At 27.9% G+C, this 15,594-nt stretch overlaps 1 protein-coding gene across 1 annotated transcript in view; it reads right to left on the reverse strand.

Annotated features, from left to right (window-relative positions):
- Positions 1–232: 232 nt before the first annotated feature.
- Positions 233–15,594, reverse strand: part of LOC107443706 (cyclin-dependent kinase inhibitor 1) — a 36,861-nt gene continuing 21,499 nt past the window's right edge. Inside the window, exon 3 of the mRNA XM_021145754.3 lies at positions 233–1,371. The gene's annotated coding sequence lies outside the window, so the exon portion shown is untranslated. The remainder of the gene's footprint in view (positions 1,372–15,594) is intronic.

Raw genomic sequence — 15,594 nt, forward strand, 5'->3', positions numbered from 1 at the left:
CATAAACAAATACATATGTTTAAAGATTATATTCTGACTACCTCGATAATAAAATGCAAAAATACTAAATACCAATATGGCGATTCCCTAGTTTATTGACACATGCTTGTTTCCAGCATCAAAACAACTGTATAGCTCATTTTTTACATGCCATGTTTTATGCTGCTTTGAGTTGTTATACATAAGTATTTGATAATAAAATAATAACTCAACTAAAATAGACCACAAATGATTACATAATAAAATTCTTTTTATTAATAACATTAAAATAGCTGTACATTTTTTTCATTACCTTTTTTTTTACAAGTATTATTACATAGAAACATTATACATTAGTTAACAACAATAGTAGTAATGCATATTTCTTTACAAGAGAGGAATTTCTGTACCGCCAATATTTATTTTGACAGTACAAGGAAAAATGAGATCATTAGCTGATGCTACAGCAATAGCATATTTATTCGTGTATACATAAATATATGAAATATCAATTCAAAAATTTGTTATACACAGCATTATTCACATTTATGTACACTTTCATAGACCTGGCATTTCCTCTTTTGTACAATGAAAATTTAATTACTGTTTAAAAACCGTATGAAATTATAAATGAGTCTTATGCATAATGATTGTTAAAATATTAATAATTATTCGTCAAACCAAAAGGTGATCGTTCTATATTAATTTCTAGATTTTTTATATATTAAAGACGATGAGTTAAAACTAATACTACTTAAAAACTCGACAACTCACTGAAAAATATTAATTTTATATAATGATGTTAATCAAAATATTGATTTTAAACTTTAGGGTGAGGTATTTAAGAGAAATTATCACTATTAATAATTAGTATAATTACAAATTTGTTTAACATTATTCTATTATTTTTTAGCAATAATGAAAAAATAGTAGTTAATTTACATTATAGATTAGGTTAACTATCACTTTTCCTTCTTAAAGAAACTTAATAACTTGTCTTTTTCTAAAAGAACAGAGGGCATTAAGAAGTTTTCGTTTCATTGTCTATCAAATTACAAGAATAGAAACTAAACACTACATACTTTATTACAACATAATCTTTCTTTCTATTTAAATTACAAGATATATATACAAATATGATTTTGATTAAACTTTTCAATAATAAAATAATTTGGAGAAAAAAATTGAAACAATTTATTACAAAATTTTCTCTAACTGATCCATTTCTGACATGCTGCATTTCAGAAAAAGACAACTCCGCACATATATATATTACATTTGTCTCCAGAGAGTTCGTTTAATTTATGAAAAGAAATTCAGCATTTGCATTAGAGAAGAGTTAAAAAGGCAGAATTATATCACATGCATCTTTGGTTAGTGGCCTGTGACAACCTATAAAGAAAGAAAAAAAAGAACACTTATTAATATATATTTCAAAAGAAAATATAAAAAATCAATATAAAATATGAAAAGGAAATATATGCTTTATTCTCATTGTTTTGCTTTAAATCACTACATTGCTTCAAGTCAACAATTTACTACTATTAGTTATTTTACAATTATTAATTGTTTTAATTCACGCTATTTCATTTATACAATTTATTAGTCATTTCACAGTCACAATATTCCTTCTTTTTTTTCGAAATGAAATAATTTACCTAATTAACAAATGTATAGTCAACTTAGTCACGAAACAATGCATACGAATAAAGAAAAACAACGTGCCACTTAAAAGTCCACATTTGCGCCATTATTTGTATTTTATTCGCGTTGTTTTTCTTTATATCACTGTATTGCCTCAAGCCAATAATTTACAATTCTTAGTTGTTTGAATTCCTGTAATTTCATTCATAAAATTTATTTATTAAATATTATTTTTTTCAATTCGCGTAAAGGCGAAATCTTTCAAGATTCGCCAAATCGACAATTGTGTAAGTCAAATTAAAATTAGCCCACGAAAAAAAAAAATTAAAGATTTAGAAGTCAACGCTTGATACAGTTGGAAAACGCGATTTTTCGGTCAGGCACCTGCATCAAAATCCACCCTCTGAAAATGTAAGTGACAAAAAAAAAAAAAAGCTTGAGGATAAAAGTAGGGGGGCTTCACTGCCGTACCAGCTGTTCCTCCATCCCGTCTCGGCCGCATCCGTGAATCAAGGGAGAGAGAGACAGAAAACAGCTGAACGTGGAAGACTGGACAAAGATATCGCTCCATACAGGAAAGCGACCTTGCGGGACGCGCGTTAGTACGTTCACTTCCGGTACGTTACGGGGATGTATTCGAAGAGCGAATTAAAGATATTCATTCTCCCCCCTCATCCAATTTTCTCACGCTGCGATAGAAGCACGAGTTGGTGCGATACACATGTGTTTTTTGAGGTAAGAGACCTGCATGGAAAGGAAAGCACAGGAAAAAGGGTGCAGTAAGGGGAAGTTACAGGTACGGAGTGGGAACATGTCCCACATAAAACTCTAATAAAAGTTCGCTTTTTTATAGTCTGATTTTTTTTTAAAATTTCTTTTCGTTTATTTGGTTGAAGAAATAATTGAAAGACTTGCAACAAAACAATGCTTTTTTTTTTTTAGTAATAAGAATTTATTTTAATTGAAATAATAATTTAACGAGCCACATTTGCTAAATGATATCAAAAGATTTATTTTCGACTCCATGTAGAATTAAGAATATTTATATATAATTTCGGTAATTTTTCTTAAGACTTGTCTTTGCTTTGGAAGTAACATCATGTAAAGGTAAAAAAAAATAAATTAAAATATGATATTTGAAAATTAAAATAATAAAATATATGTTTTATTATACTAAGTTATTTCTTTCACAGCTCCTATCCAAACAATATATTACTACATATTTGATTTTTACTTAATTTGTCCTCAAATAAAAAACATCTTGAAGTTTAAGCAATCTTAATTTAAAACTTATTCCAGCCTGGCCAAATAAAAATAATTAAGACAAACATTAAATTGAAATTAAGTAATAACAAAACAATTATGTAGAGAGAGTTTTGTTTATGCACCTTCTTAATAAATACACTGTTAAAAAAATTTGTTTTCTTTTATTTTATAAGAAACTGAATTATAAAAGGGAAACAATTCATGATTGAAAGCCATACACTGGATTGAATTAAAAATACCAATTTCTCTTTTATAAATTTCAAGATTTTTTTTTCAAAAATCGACTGTTTTTCGTATTTCGAAATTGATAAGGTTACAATTTTTGAAAATATTCTATGATCTGTATAATACTTTACATTATTTATTTTGAAATGATTTTATTGCTACTTTAATTTAGCAAACTGCATTTAATATTAATTAAGATAATATTTTTAGAGTTAGTAACAATAAGAAAAAGGGGGCAACAAATATACCAAAATTGATAATTACAATATATAATGTCGTTATGTAAGATAGCCTCTCATTTAAAATTTTTTGAATAATTTAAAATTAATTAATTTGATTTACTTTAATATTGATAGTTTCACAATAAATATTATGTTTTAACTAAGACTTGTCATAAAACTAAGTGAATAAAAAGTATAATAGTTTTAAAACCTCCAGATTTCGTTCTTATTTTAACCTTCTATAAATATGAAATAATATAAAAAAAGAACTAAAATTGGCAGTTCTTCAAAGTTTATATAGGGTCAAGAGAATGACAGATAAGAAAAGGGGAGGGAAAAAAAAGCCTCTATATTTTTGGAATAAAATACACCTGCATGTAAGTACTATCTCTCCCCCCCCCCCAAATGAACTACCTGTACATCGATAAGGGTACAGCAGGAGAATGGTAAGAAAAACCGTGTGAGCAAAATCTTAAGCTCACCTGATTCACGATTTACCCCATTTCCGGGCTGGTTTTGCTTTCGATAAAAATATAAACAAAAACCGAAAACGGAAAAAAAAAGTTTTACTACGCTACGTTACGATAGTAGTATCGTACTCTATTAAGTAGTAACGTACTCACACGGGTTTCCCCAATCGTATCCCTCTCCCAATTTTTTATTATTTTTTTTTTTTTTTTCAGATCGTACCCCACGACCTTCAAATCACCTACATGTTGAGACGCTCTCTTTCAAAATTTTCCCATGGTTTTTTTTAAGGTTACGTAAACTTACGATTTCATTTTTTTTTTTTAATTTTAAAATTAAGTCACAAATCTTAAAGTAACTAAAAAAATAACACAATTTCTGTAGTATAATAACAAACTAATTCATATATTTGTTGTTGTTAAAAATATTAATTTCTTATCAATATTAGTTATCCATATTAATTTGTTATTTACTGTCCATTTTCATTAAATTTTAACAAATATTTTTTAATGGCTATTTTGATTGGTTTTAGAAATGAAAACGTTAAATCTAACAAGAAAATGAAAAATAAATGATTAAATATCATCTATATGTCTATATTTAAAGGATTAGCAGCGCAATTTTTACCGCAATTAAAAAAAAAAAAAAAAAAAAAAAAAAAAAAAAAAAAAAAAAAAAAAAAAAAAAAAAAAACTCTAGAAAAATGAACAAAAATAAATTTGAATAATTTGCTAACATTCTTTCGCAATAACCTTCCAAAAAATTGTTAGTTCATTACAGTGCACGAACCACTCTTAATAGGTGGTTTCAACACTGAAAATTTTTATCAAGTCAACTGACTCGATCAAGCCATTAGTATAAAATAAAAATAAGTTATTTCCAATTACAAAGAAATGTGTAATGTCATCCGGCATCATTAAAATTCATCTCGTAAAAATAGAAAGCCATCATCCCATTGGCACCACAAATGAATAAGTATATAGATGACTATCGAAAGTCTTTTCGTTTCGGCCTCTTGGCAGAGAAGTGGTTTTTACACGGCGACCGACACTTGAGAACTACTCTTCGGCGCCCGTTACAAGTTTTAAATTACGTCGGTGTAACGTTAGATTCAAAAAACACGTTTGACTTCTTTGTAGTGCATGCCTTATTATTAACGGCATGCTTTAAAATAATAATATTTCCCTAATATTAATTAATAATGACGAGGAAAACAAGATAACTATATTTAGAATTTCGCTACATTCAAACAGAAAATATCGATTTTTAAAACAGCCATTACCTGAATAGCGAGATAATAAATGAAAACAGGAGAATAATTTTAGGAATTTTCCTGAACCCTTTATTATCACGTCATATTACGGGAGTAAAATATGTATGACCTAGTAATAAAGGAAACAGGTACAAGAAGAATGTAAAAAAATAAGGATTATTATTTTAAACTACCTTTTATTATTCTGTCTATAATTAAATGATAATAATGACAAGAAAAAAATACACCCTATCTACTTCATTCAAACCGGTAATATCCACGTAAAAATAGGCATTCACTAAACAGAGAGACAGAAGAAAGAAGTAAAATTTTTCAAATTCTAAAAATTTTTTATCAGGTATTTATTTTATCAGGATGATAAAAAAGGGAGACAAATTTAAAAAAAAAATTTCTAAGTACATATTTTTTTGTTTCATTAATGTGTTTCCTATGAGACAAACTTTAGCTTATTGCATTACCTTTTAAAATACAACTCTAGTATTGAATAGACAATTGCAACTACAAGTATTAAATGAACGGCGGCAAGTATTGAATTCGCCGTTATGTTCCAACAAACAAATAATTATCTTTTGAATTTATGAAGGGGAGAAAGAAAGGAAAAAAAAGATATTAAAAGCAGAAAAGAGAACTGTAAAAACAGTGTAACAAGCCTGATTAAATAGCATGCATAAAGAAACAGGGTATCAAATAGGACCTGGAACCAAGGTCCTGCTGGTTGTGAAAGTGGCAGGTGAGCCAATATTAAAAGTTAACCACAATTCTTTTTATTATGGTTTCAGAAACACTAGACGAACCTAAAACAAACTATACATTTTCCTCATACAACTAGAATTCGTTATTTTGTGCCGTTTTGAATAATGGTTATTTGCACAAGCTGAAAGTTTCAAAAATTATTTTTTCCCATAACATGATTATTTTTTGAAAAAGTTTTGGGTCTTACTGCATGGATGAGTTGTGATTAATAGTAGCATTCTAAATTTACAATGTGAATTATCATTCATTAATGAAAATTTACATAATTTAGAAAATATTGTGTAAAACGTGATTGCTGCGTTTAAGGCTCAAAGCACTTAATTTTTAAATCTTTTTGTTCAACAAAATTTCACAAAATATCATTTAAGCACAAAAGTTAAAAATTTTAAAAACGGAATAAAATAAACGACAATTTGAAGTATATTTTGAGTTTATTCCATTTTTTTTAAAATTTATTACAAAGCTAGCATATTAGATTTTAGAGATCTTTAAAAATATTAATCTAAAAGAATTTAAGGCTGTTTTTCGATGCTCTGTTGTCAAGGAAAAAAAAAAGCGATAGTTTAAGCGCCTTACACTTGAAGCAATGCGATGATTTTAAACTATATATATAATCTTGTCGTGAAGAATTATCTAGGCTTTAGAACAGACAAATAACTTAAGTACTTTAAAAGTTATTAAACTTTGTTAAAAATCGTCAATTTGGGTGACAATTTTCCAGATCGATGAAAATTATCAAAAGCATTAGCTTATTCTCAGTTTTTGCAAATTTTTATGAGCCCAACTAATGCAACATTGGAGTAAGTTTTTAAATATTAAAAAAATTAGACCGCAAATGTTTTTTATTTTTACAAAACTGTATATTTTCTCCATACTGAAATTTTGCGCCTTTTTCAAAATAAGCGTTGACTTTAGATAGACGAAACTTGACCTAATAATCATGAGTAACAGTTGAAAACTCACAGCAGTTATAAAAATAGCACATTATTGGCAAAAAAACATCATTTCATATTTCGACNTTTTCACAAAACTGAAGCTTTTCTCCATATTGACATTTTGCGCCTTTTTCAAAATAAGCGTTGACTTTAGATAGACGAAACTTGACCTAATAATCATGAGTAACAGTTGAAAACTCACAGCAGTTATAAAAATAGCACATTATTGGCAAAAAAACATCATTTCATATTTCGACGGAGCCTTCGAAAAACAGCCTTAACACAAAAATCCGTCTCAAAGTGAGTAAAATAATACTTAACAATAAAATAAAGTTCATAAACTACAATTTAAACAAAAAATGCCAACATCGAATAGTTTAAAAATATTTAGAAAATGGCAATGCTCAAACTTTAAAAAAGCGTAAAATAGAAGTTGGAGATAAGAAGAAAAAAAAAATGTATAAAACTCTCACTCCTACGCAAACAGAAGAATAAGAGCGGATGTGATTTTTGTGGAGTATAAGGGAAGAAAGCTAGCACCTGTGAAGGGAACGGAAGTAGAACTTCCCTTACGTCCTTTTTCAGGGTCGCCCTCCCTCGGGATGAGAAAATGGAACAAAAACCTTTAGTACAACATCTGATCGCCCTATTCCCTACTTCGTATATCTTCCACATGTGGTAAGGAGATGTGAATTAACTCTTATCTCTTTTTTTGTATTTTTTTCTTTTCAATAAAGTACAGTATATTTTAAAAAATGCAGCGCGAACTTGGTAGAATAATTTCAGGTTATTTACCTAAAAAATTCGAAAACAGTATTTTTGTAAACTAAAAATACTGATTAAAAAAAAATAAATAAAAGGATATAAATTAAATTTCTAATAAAGATATTTATTGTATGCATGGAAAAAATTTATTCCGAGGTGTTATTAAATAATTATAAGAATAATAATTCTAATAGTTATTTAATTTAAACAATCAGTGAATTTCAATAAATGAAAAAAAAAATTACTTTATTTAAAATTATACATTAATAAAGCTGAAAATTATACTAATTTTCAAATTTAAACTACTTTACAAATGGCTACATGAATTATGTTTTGAAAATTATATTATTTACTTAATATCTGTAATCAGTTAAATATATTACTAATATGTTATAATAATTAATTAAAATATGTGAGTTACTAATCTATCTAAATAATTAGTTAAACTGTATTAATTACGAATACGTTTGAGTAATTCGTTGAAATACGTTATCTACTTTTAAGTTACATAATTGAAATTGCTGATATTTTCCACACCTTTTTTTATTTTTAATTAAAATTATTTTTTAAGAAAAAAAGAAACAATTCCGAAATAAAATATATCAAGCGATATTTGTTTCCACTGAAAAAGGAAGTGAAAGGAAATGCAAGAGAGGGGTGGTCGAACGCTAGGTGTCCACCTGTGGAATATCGCGTGGAACGTCGCCGGAGACTATATCCGTTCTTGAACTCATTGTTGGAATAGTGTTGTGAAGGAAACGTGACAATTTCCTGCGTTCTGGAAAAGCAGTCAAGCACCACCCTCTTATTTGCTTGCTATTCTTTGTTCTTTTTTCACTTTTATTTGCTTATTGTTTTACAGTAAATATTATACGTGATTGAACCTGATAAAGAAAAAAAAGAAAGTACACAGTTCACTCCCAGATTGGGGTTTCGACGGTTATCCTTTATCAATAGCAGAGCAAACAAAATGCGTTCCAACTGACATAAATTTTTCTGGAATGGTTAGTGAAACGTAGTAGGTGCCCGTCAAAATATTTAAAAAAAAAAAACAAATTGTTGTCAGTATGTGTAATAAAATTTAAATACCATTATCTTCCAATTTTAAATAAATAAAATCAAAATTCTTTAATCGAAACGTATATCAAGAGTTAATATTCGATAAAATGATTTTGAATAAATATACAACAAATAAAATAGTTAGGAATATTCTTAGGTTTAATCTCAATAATTTACAGTATAAACATATTGTATTAAAAAACAATGAACTAGGATCAGAGCAACAGCATATTTAAAAGTATGAAAATGAAAAAAAATATTAAGCTTTATTTATTTTTATTTTATATCACATAATTTCAGTTTTTTTGTTCTGTTCCATTGAATGATAAATATTTAACTCTATTGAATTTAGCTATAAAATACTTGCGTTCATTTATGGTATATATTAAATAACCTCGCTGAACGACAGATGGCAGCACTATAGACGAAAAAGCACCTATTTATTCAAAGAACTGATAATAGACTCGGAATATTCACATCTCATACTTCAATATTTTAAACAAAATTTTTTTATTGTTTTAAATAAAATATACTTATTGAAAGAGAGATTTGGGGAATTTTATATTTAGGGGCATTAAACTTTTTCTTCTTTTAAAAGGTTTTCTTTTTTAGCTAGATATCAATCAAATATTAGTTTCTTTTTCATTTTAAGTAATATATCCTTTTTTTTTTTTATTTATAAAGAGAATTTTTATCACATAATCTGATTTTTCTTTAGTTTTATCATTTAAGAAGTAGAATGAAATTTGAAATAAAAACGTAGTTCGAACTATTTAAGTTTCTCTTTTCTTTATTCCAAACAGCCGGACCTGACACATCCGTGAGAGTCAACGACAACACCGACCCGTGACCTTGTTATCACTAAGAAATTACTCAACTCCAAAACACCCCCACAACAAAAATGAAACAATAGTGGGGTAGAGAGAGAGTTGTTGGGAGTTTATGAAAGTAGTAGCAGTGCAACCAACCTTGTCACCGTTTTACGAAGTGATGCGCGAAGCAGAACAATTAAGCACGGGGGGAGCCGGAAATGTCCAGGAACACTATGGAAAACCGAAGCACATTTTCTCTGAAGGAAATAAGTAATGGATTTTTTCCGTTTTTACCTTTCTCACATTCCCTTTTTGCCCGTTTCCGTAATTCTGACAGTTTTTACGTTCTGCCCGGGTTCACTTTAGTTTCGTGATACAAATGACCGGCTACACAGTCTTTTTTTTTAATTCCCTTTACTTCTAACTTTTCTTAATTATGACTGACACCCCCGCATCATGGCTTTTGTTTTAATTTATACTTTGCAGAGAAAATTTGAGGGAAATTTTGGAAGGTTTGAAAATGTTATGTAATAAACAATTTTCGAATAATAACAATATGAACAAATCGAATGTAAACAATTTTCGAATATAATACTAATACATTGAAATTAATTCACTATTGGTAGATCCTAACTAAGATTTATTTTCCTGATTTCCAAATTTTACGCTGAAAAGGAATGTTTTTAAAAAATTTCTTTCACACTTTTTAATTTTTGGTAGATTATTTAAACTTATAAAATTTAATAATTAATCACATGGCATGCCACTTCTCATTTTATTTTTTATTAAGGACACTTAAAATAAAATAAAACAATTTATTCTCTAGACAATTATGATATTTCGAGAAATATACACTGATATTTTTTAAAACTACTTGAACATTATATATATTTTTTTTTATTAAAGAAAGTCTTAAGTTTTGGAAAATTTCAATTTAGACCACCATACAATCCAACTGAATTTGAAAAAATGGATCCTAAATAACATAACTTCCAAATTAAGTTTCAATCTTTCATTTTTTTTTCTTGACAGTACTGGCGCATGTAAGCTATCCTGAACTTGTTGTTACTTACATGATTGGATTTGTGGGTGACAGGTGTTGGACATCAAAACCTTAAAAATCCGGCCTCAATCCACGAGCTCGACCCCCTTTTGAGAGGGAAAACCCCTGAAGAAAGGCCCACTAGACCAGACCGCACGCGTTCGTTGACTGACCCCCGATTTCTAAACATCTGCCGTCGTGGTGCCCTTTTTCTTTATTTTCTCGTCTGCTCCCCTAGAAAGAACAGGTGAAAGCATGCTCACGTGACCTTGAGCAATTGAGTTGGTTGTTTGGAAGAAAAGCTTGTCCACGCGACACCATAATGAAAGGTCTGCTGCCTCGGCATGTGGAACCAATATGATAAAAAATTAAGATGGTTCCATATTTATTATTGAAAAATAGTTGGTTTGTAATATAATTAAGCATACATACTTTAGGTGCAAAAAAAAAAATTTAACGTCGAAAATTTCATTTGATTGTAATTACAGGCATGTTCTTTTCAAAATGAAAAGATAATAATTAAATCTTCTGTTTAGGAAATTGCATATTTATTGTATATTCCTAACTCCGAATTAAAGTAAAATAAAGATAATGGGGTATAAACTTGCGACTGTACTCTATTGGGACCTTATTTTCAAGATTTCAGCTACTTTTATCTATTTCGAGGATAGAAATCAAAATCCGTCCCAAAAAATAAAGAAAGAAATATATTGTAAAAGTAAAAGCATGTTTTTTCAGAGAAAGGACGTTTTTGTGTCTGATTTTCGTAACTTAAAATTTTATCTGCACTCATTAAGTAAGAATATTTAATTTTAACCTATCGAGAGCCATTGATATTACTTTTTAGTACGTAAAATTTCAATCACTAAATTGAAAGTTATTAGGGTTTATTATTAATATATTGCGCACCATACAATGCCAGAAATTTTTTTAAATTGTAATCCAGAAGGTGTAGATAGCATTATTTTCTAATTTGTTTCAAGTTTCACAATTATGAGGTTGTTGGTGAAGCAGCTATAATTGTTAAAAATTCTAATTGTTCGTTGATGTTGTTTCAAAGGAAGAGAACGTATTTCTGATGTTCTAAATTTCTTAGAGTAATAAAAAGAGCATTTAACAATTAAAAAATTGCAAGTGTTAGATAATTTCGCATTTCTTAAATTAAATATTCGCTGTCGAAGGAGGCATATAAGTTGAAGGTTAAATGAACNTATTTATCAGTGGTCTGAAGTAGAACACCACAAGTAGTGAAACTGCTGTAGTCGCTCCTTTTTTTCGTAGCTTATTGCGTAGCATGCTATTTTTTAAAAGAAAAAAAAGTAGTGTAGTGAGTAGTGCGATGAAAAAAATAAATAAAAAAAGTAGTTTGTAGCGATTCTTGGCAACTACTTTTAACGTTATTTTAGTAAGGAAACACGCAAGCTAATTTTTCGAATTTGATGGGTACAAATCTTCGCAGGTCCGTCAATGGACGCAATGAAAATGACCCTGTGGCCGCAGCTGAATGTTAGCAGGAACGTATAACTCATATTTAAACTACTCATTACGAAAAATAGATAATGAATCACTTTAGCCACACTTTAACATGCACACTCCTGAAACATTGATGTTGTTTCAAAGGAAGGGAACGTATTTATGATGTTCTAAATTTCTTAGAGTAATAAAAAGAGCATTTAACAATTAAAAAATTGCAAGTGTTAGATAATTTCGCATTTCTTAAATTAAATATTCGCTGTCGAAGGAGGCATATAAGTTGAAAGAACAAATTCGATTAAAAAAAAAAAATCAAACTGATGGAAACATAAATAAATATTTGTAAAATAAAAAATAAAAAAACAGTCAATTTTTTTATTCAAAACCATTTTGAACATAGGTTCGGTTCTTTAAATATAATAGTTGCAGTTAAATACATTTGTAACAAAGTAGTTATAGTTGTAGTAAACTACAAAAATAAAGCAGCTTTTCCGACCGTTGGTATTTATAAATTTTCGTACATTCTTTATTAGAATAAAATAACAATTGTTAAATTGTAAATATCAGAACTTTTTAAAGAACAAGAACGTTTATTAAACCATTTTTCCTTCGAATTTTCAAGGAAATTCCAAATAGTAATTGCAAAATAATAAAGAGTTTAAATATTTGAACTGCATTTCTTTTATTTTTCGAAGAAGTACTTTAATAATTGAAAGCTGTTAAACTAAAAAATGTTTAAGACTATAACGCTTTACAACAATTACATGAGCAAAACTAAAAACTGACACCAAGATTTACCTATCCCCGTTTTCAAATCATTTTACATTTCTATAAATTAAAACGAAAATCGAATTTTTAATGAAGTCACTAATGCGTGACTTAAAAAGTAAGAAAGAAAAGAGAAAAAAAAATTCTACCACGATTCTTAAATAACATAAATCGTCTGCTCAGTCAACCCTATCCATAGTTCCGAAGAAAGAAAAGAATATGGTCTAGTATTTAGGATCTAAAACGCGAGCTAGTTTATTCGATTTTGGAAGATCTGGTGAGGGGTGGATTTTCGAAAAAAGGAAAGAGGGCTAGAAATTAAGTAAGATTATCGTCGAAAGAGGGGTGGAGAAGAAAAAAATAGTGTAGCAGGTGCGAACCGTCCACGATAAAGGCAGGATCAAAAGTAACTTGCAGTGCTTGCAGCTGTTTGAACTCTAGGCCAATCAAATATCGACTTTCATGTTCGTTTAAAGCGGTTTTTAATACCAGACCATCTATTTTCAAAATATATGGTTTATTTTGTTAAAATAATTGAAAGCTACCCTGATAGACATGTCCATTACATTTTCATAATTTGCTGAAAAATATTTATTTCAGCTATCATACAATTAAAATTTTAATGCATTAATTATACACAATTAACAATCGTCGTTGACTGTTAAAAGTATGGCAACCGCAATAATTTTTGAACTGACAACAATTATTTAATATTTTGTAAGTATTAAATATATCACAATAATATTAATTACTATTATAACAATATTTATCACTGTTTAAACTTTCGCAATTGTCATATACAACAGGGAATTAATTACACCACTCAATTCAATGTTTTTTTTTTTTTTTTTTAGTAACAAACTTAATTTTTTTATTATAATTGCTACAACAATACTAACTAGATCAATTAAAACATTATTACAATATCCATTATTGTTTATACTGTCATACTTGTTGGATACTTCAGAGCTATTATAGTTCGGAACCATCCAATTTTACTCAATATTTTTAGAATTTAAATTATTACAATAATACTAACTGCTACTAAGATCAGTTAAGGAGTATTGTAACAATTATCATCATTGGATGTATGAGGTACTTTTGTCGATTATTTAAAATACAACTCAATTGACCGTTTTCGGAACCTGCTTCCCGTAACTTTCTAGGAGGCGAATTTCCGTTACAGTTTTTCAACTACTTCAATAATTTACAGGAAGGTGGAGTGGGTCTCAGTTCAACCCACACACTCCCCTAACTTGAATTTTCAACGGCCGCCGGAACTGCCAGCTGCTACATTTCTTGGTAGAATAACCTTTGCACCCACTAATGAATGAAATGAAACCATATTTTTTTTAAAGTTTATCTTACCTTCCTATACGATGTAATTCTTAGCTTCTCATATTTCGATTTAATTTACTAATTAATTAATTATACGCTTAGAATTCCTAGATTAATAAAATTTTAGATAAAATTACATTAATTGAACTGTCAGTTAACGCATTTCTTATTGGAATACATTTTGCACAAATGACAAGGAACGATATTTTAAGTTCATAAAAATAATAATGATTCCCAATCTAAGAAGTTTTAATTAAGTTAATATTTGTCCTTATAAAATAATAGAATTCAAAGTAAAATTTAAATTAACCTTATATAATAAAAAAATAACTATATTGATAGTAATGAAATTACTTTTTATAATTTAGGAGTTCGTATGTATTAAAAAGTTTAAAGGAAATTTTAATTTCTTCTCCATAATTCGAAAAATCATTTGAATGAAATTTATATTTCTCCTTTAAAATAAATATAATTTTTTTTTTAAAAAAAAGAAAGATTTTGTTCTAAAAATTAGCTACTTTATTAAATTATCTAGAGGGAGATAAATACATTTATTATAAATATTCATTAATAAAAAAATATTTTAAACTAGAATTTTACTCCTAGCTTTTTTTAAATCAAATTTAATGAGTGATTTAATCATAATTTAATAAAAAAAGATAAAAATGTGATTTTTTTTAATTTTTACATTGCATTATGTTGCTTTCAATGCAAAGCACTTTAATTTTGATACAATTGAAAATGATAAAAATTTCTTTCATACGACAATATGGTACTTAACTTAAATACTTAAGTTGCTCTTTAAAGATAAAAGGAAAACAAGGAATGCTCTTAATCATGATAGAAGTGAACAATACAAGTGCTTATTCTATTTACTTTGTTTATCTAATCAAATAAAGAGTAATTGTTAAGAGCACTTTTTCAAAAAATCGACTGCAATCGACGTTTTGATTGGTTAGCTACTATCTTATGTCAACCAAAGTTACTAAAATTGCTCTAATCATAATTTTTATCATATTCTCAATGCAAGGAAATTTTCTTATTTTCATACTTTGATCATTAAACACAAAAAAAAGAGGAAAAATTCGTCGAATTGCGTTCTTCTTTTAAAATTTGTTTAGTACTAATGGTCACTTCAATACATTGATAGTGCTGCCATCTGTAGATTAAATTAAACTTTTGAAATTTTATCTGGCCCGTTTCAAGTAGCTATTAAAATATAATGTATAGAAAAGGCATTTGGGACCTAGGTGCCTATATGCTTACAAGTTAATGTATATTTTTAAACATTAAAAATGCGTTTTATAAACTTTAAAAAATTTAATTTGAATAATAATGCTTTATTTTACATTCGTAAAATTTAAAATATTTTTTTTTGTACGTACAGGAATTATTAATTAAATTAAAAATTTTATTGATGCATTTTAAAAAGTTCTACGGTGGGATGAAATTAAATAAAAATGATGATAAACTGAGCTTAGATTAAACAAATAGATCATCAACGAATTTTAATTGAAAAAAAAAAAAATATTCCGTTTCGTTTCCCTTAACGAAAATCGAGAAAACAATACTT

Source organism: Parasteatoda tepidariorum, chromosome 10 (genome assembly GCF_043381705.1).
Source record: "Parasteatoda tepidariorum isolate YZ-2023 chromosome 10, CAS_Ptep_4.0, whole genome shotgun sequence".
NCBI lineage: Eukaryota > Metazoa > Arthropoda > Arachnida > Araneae > Theridiidae > Parasteatoda > Parasteatoda tepidariorum.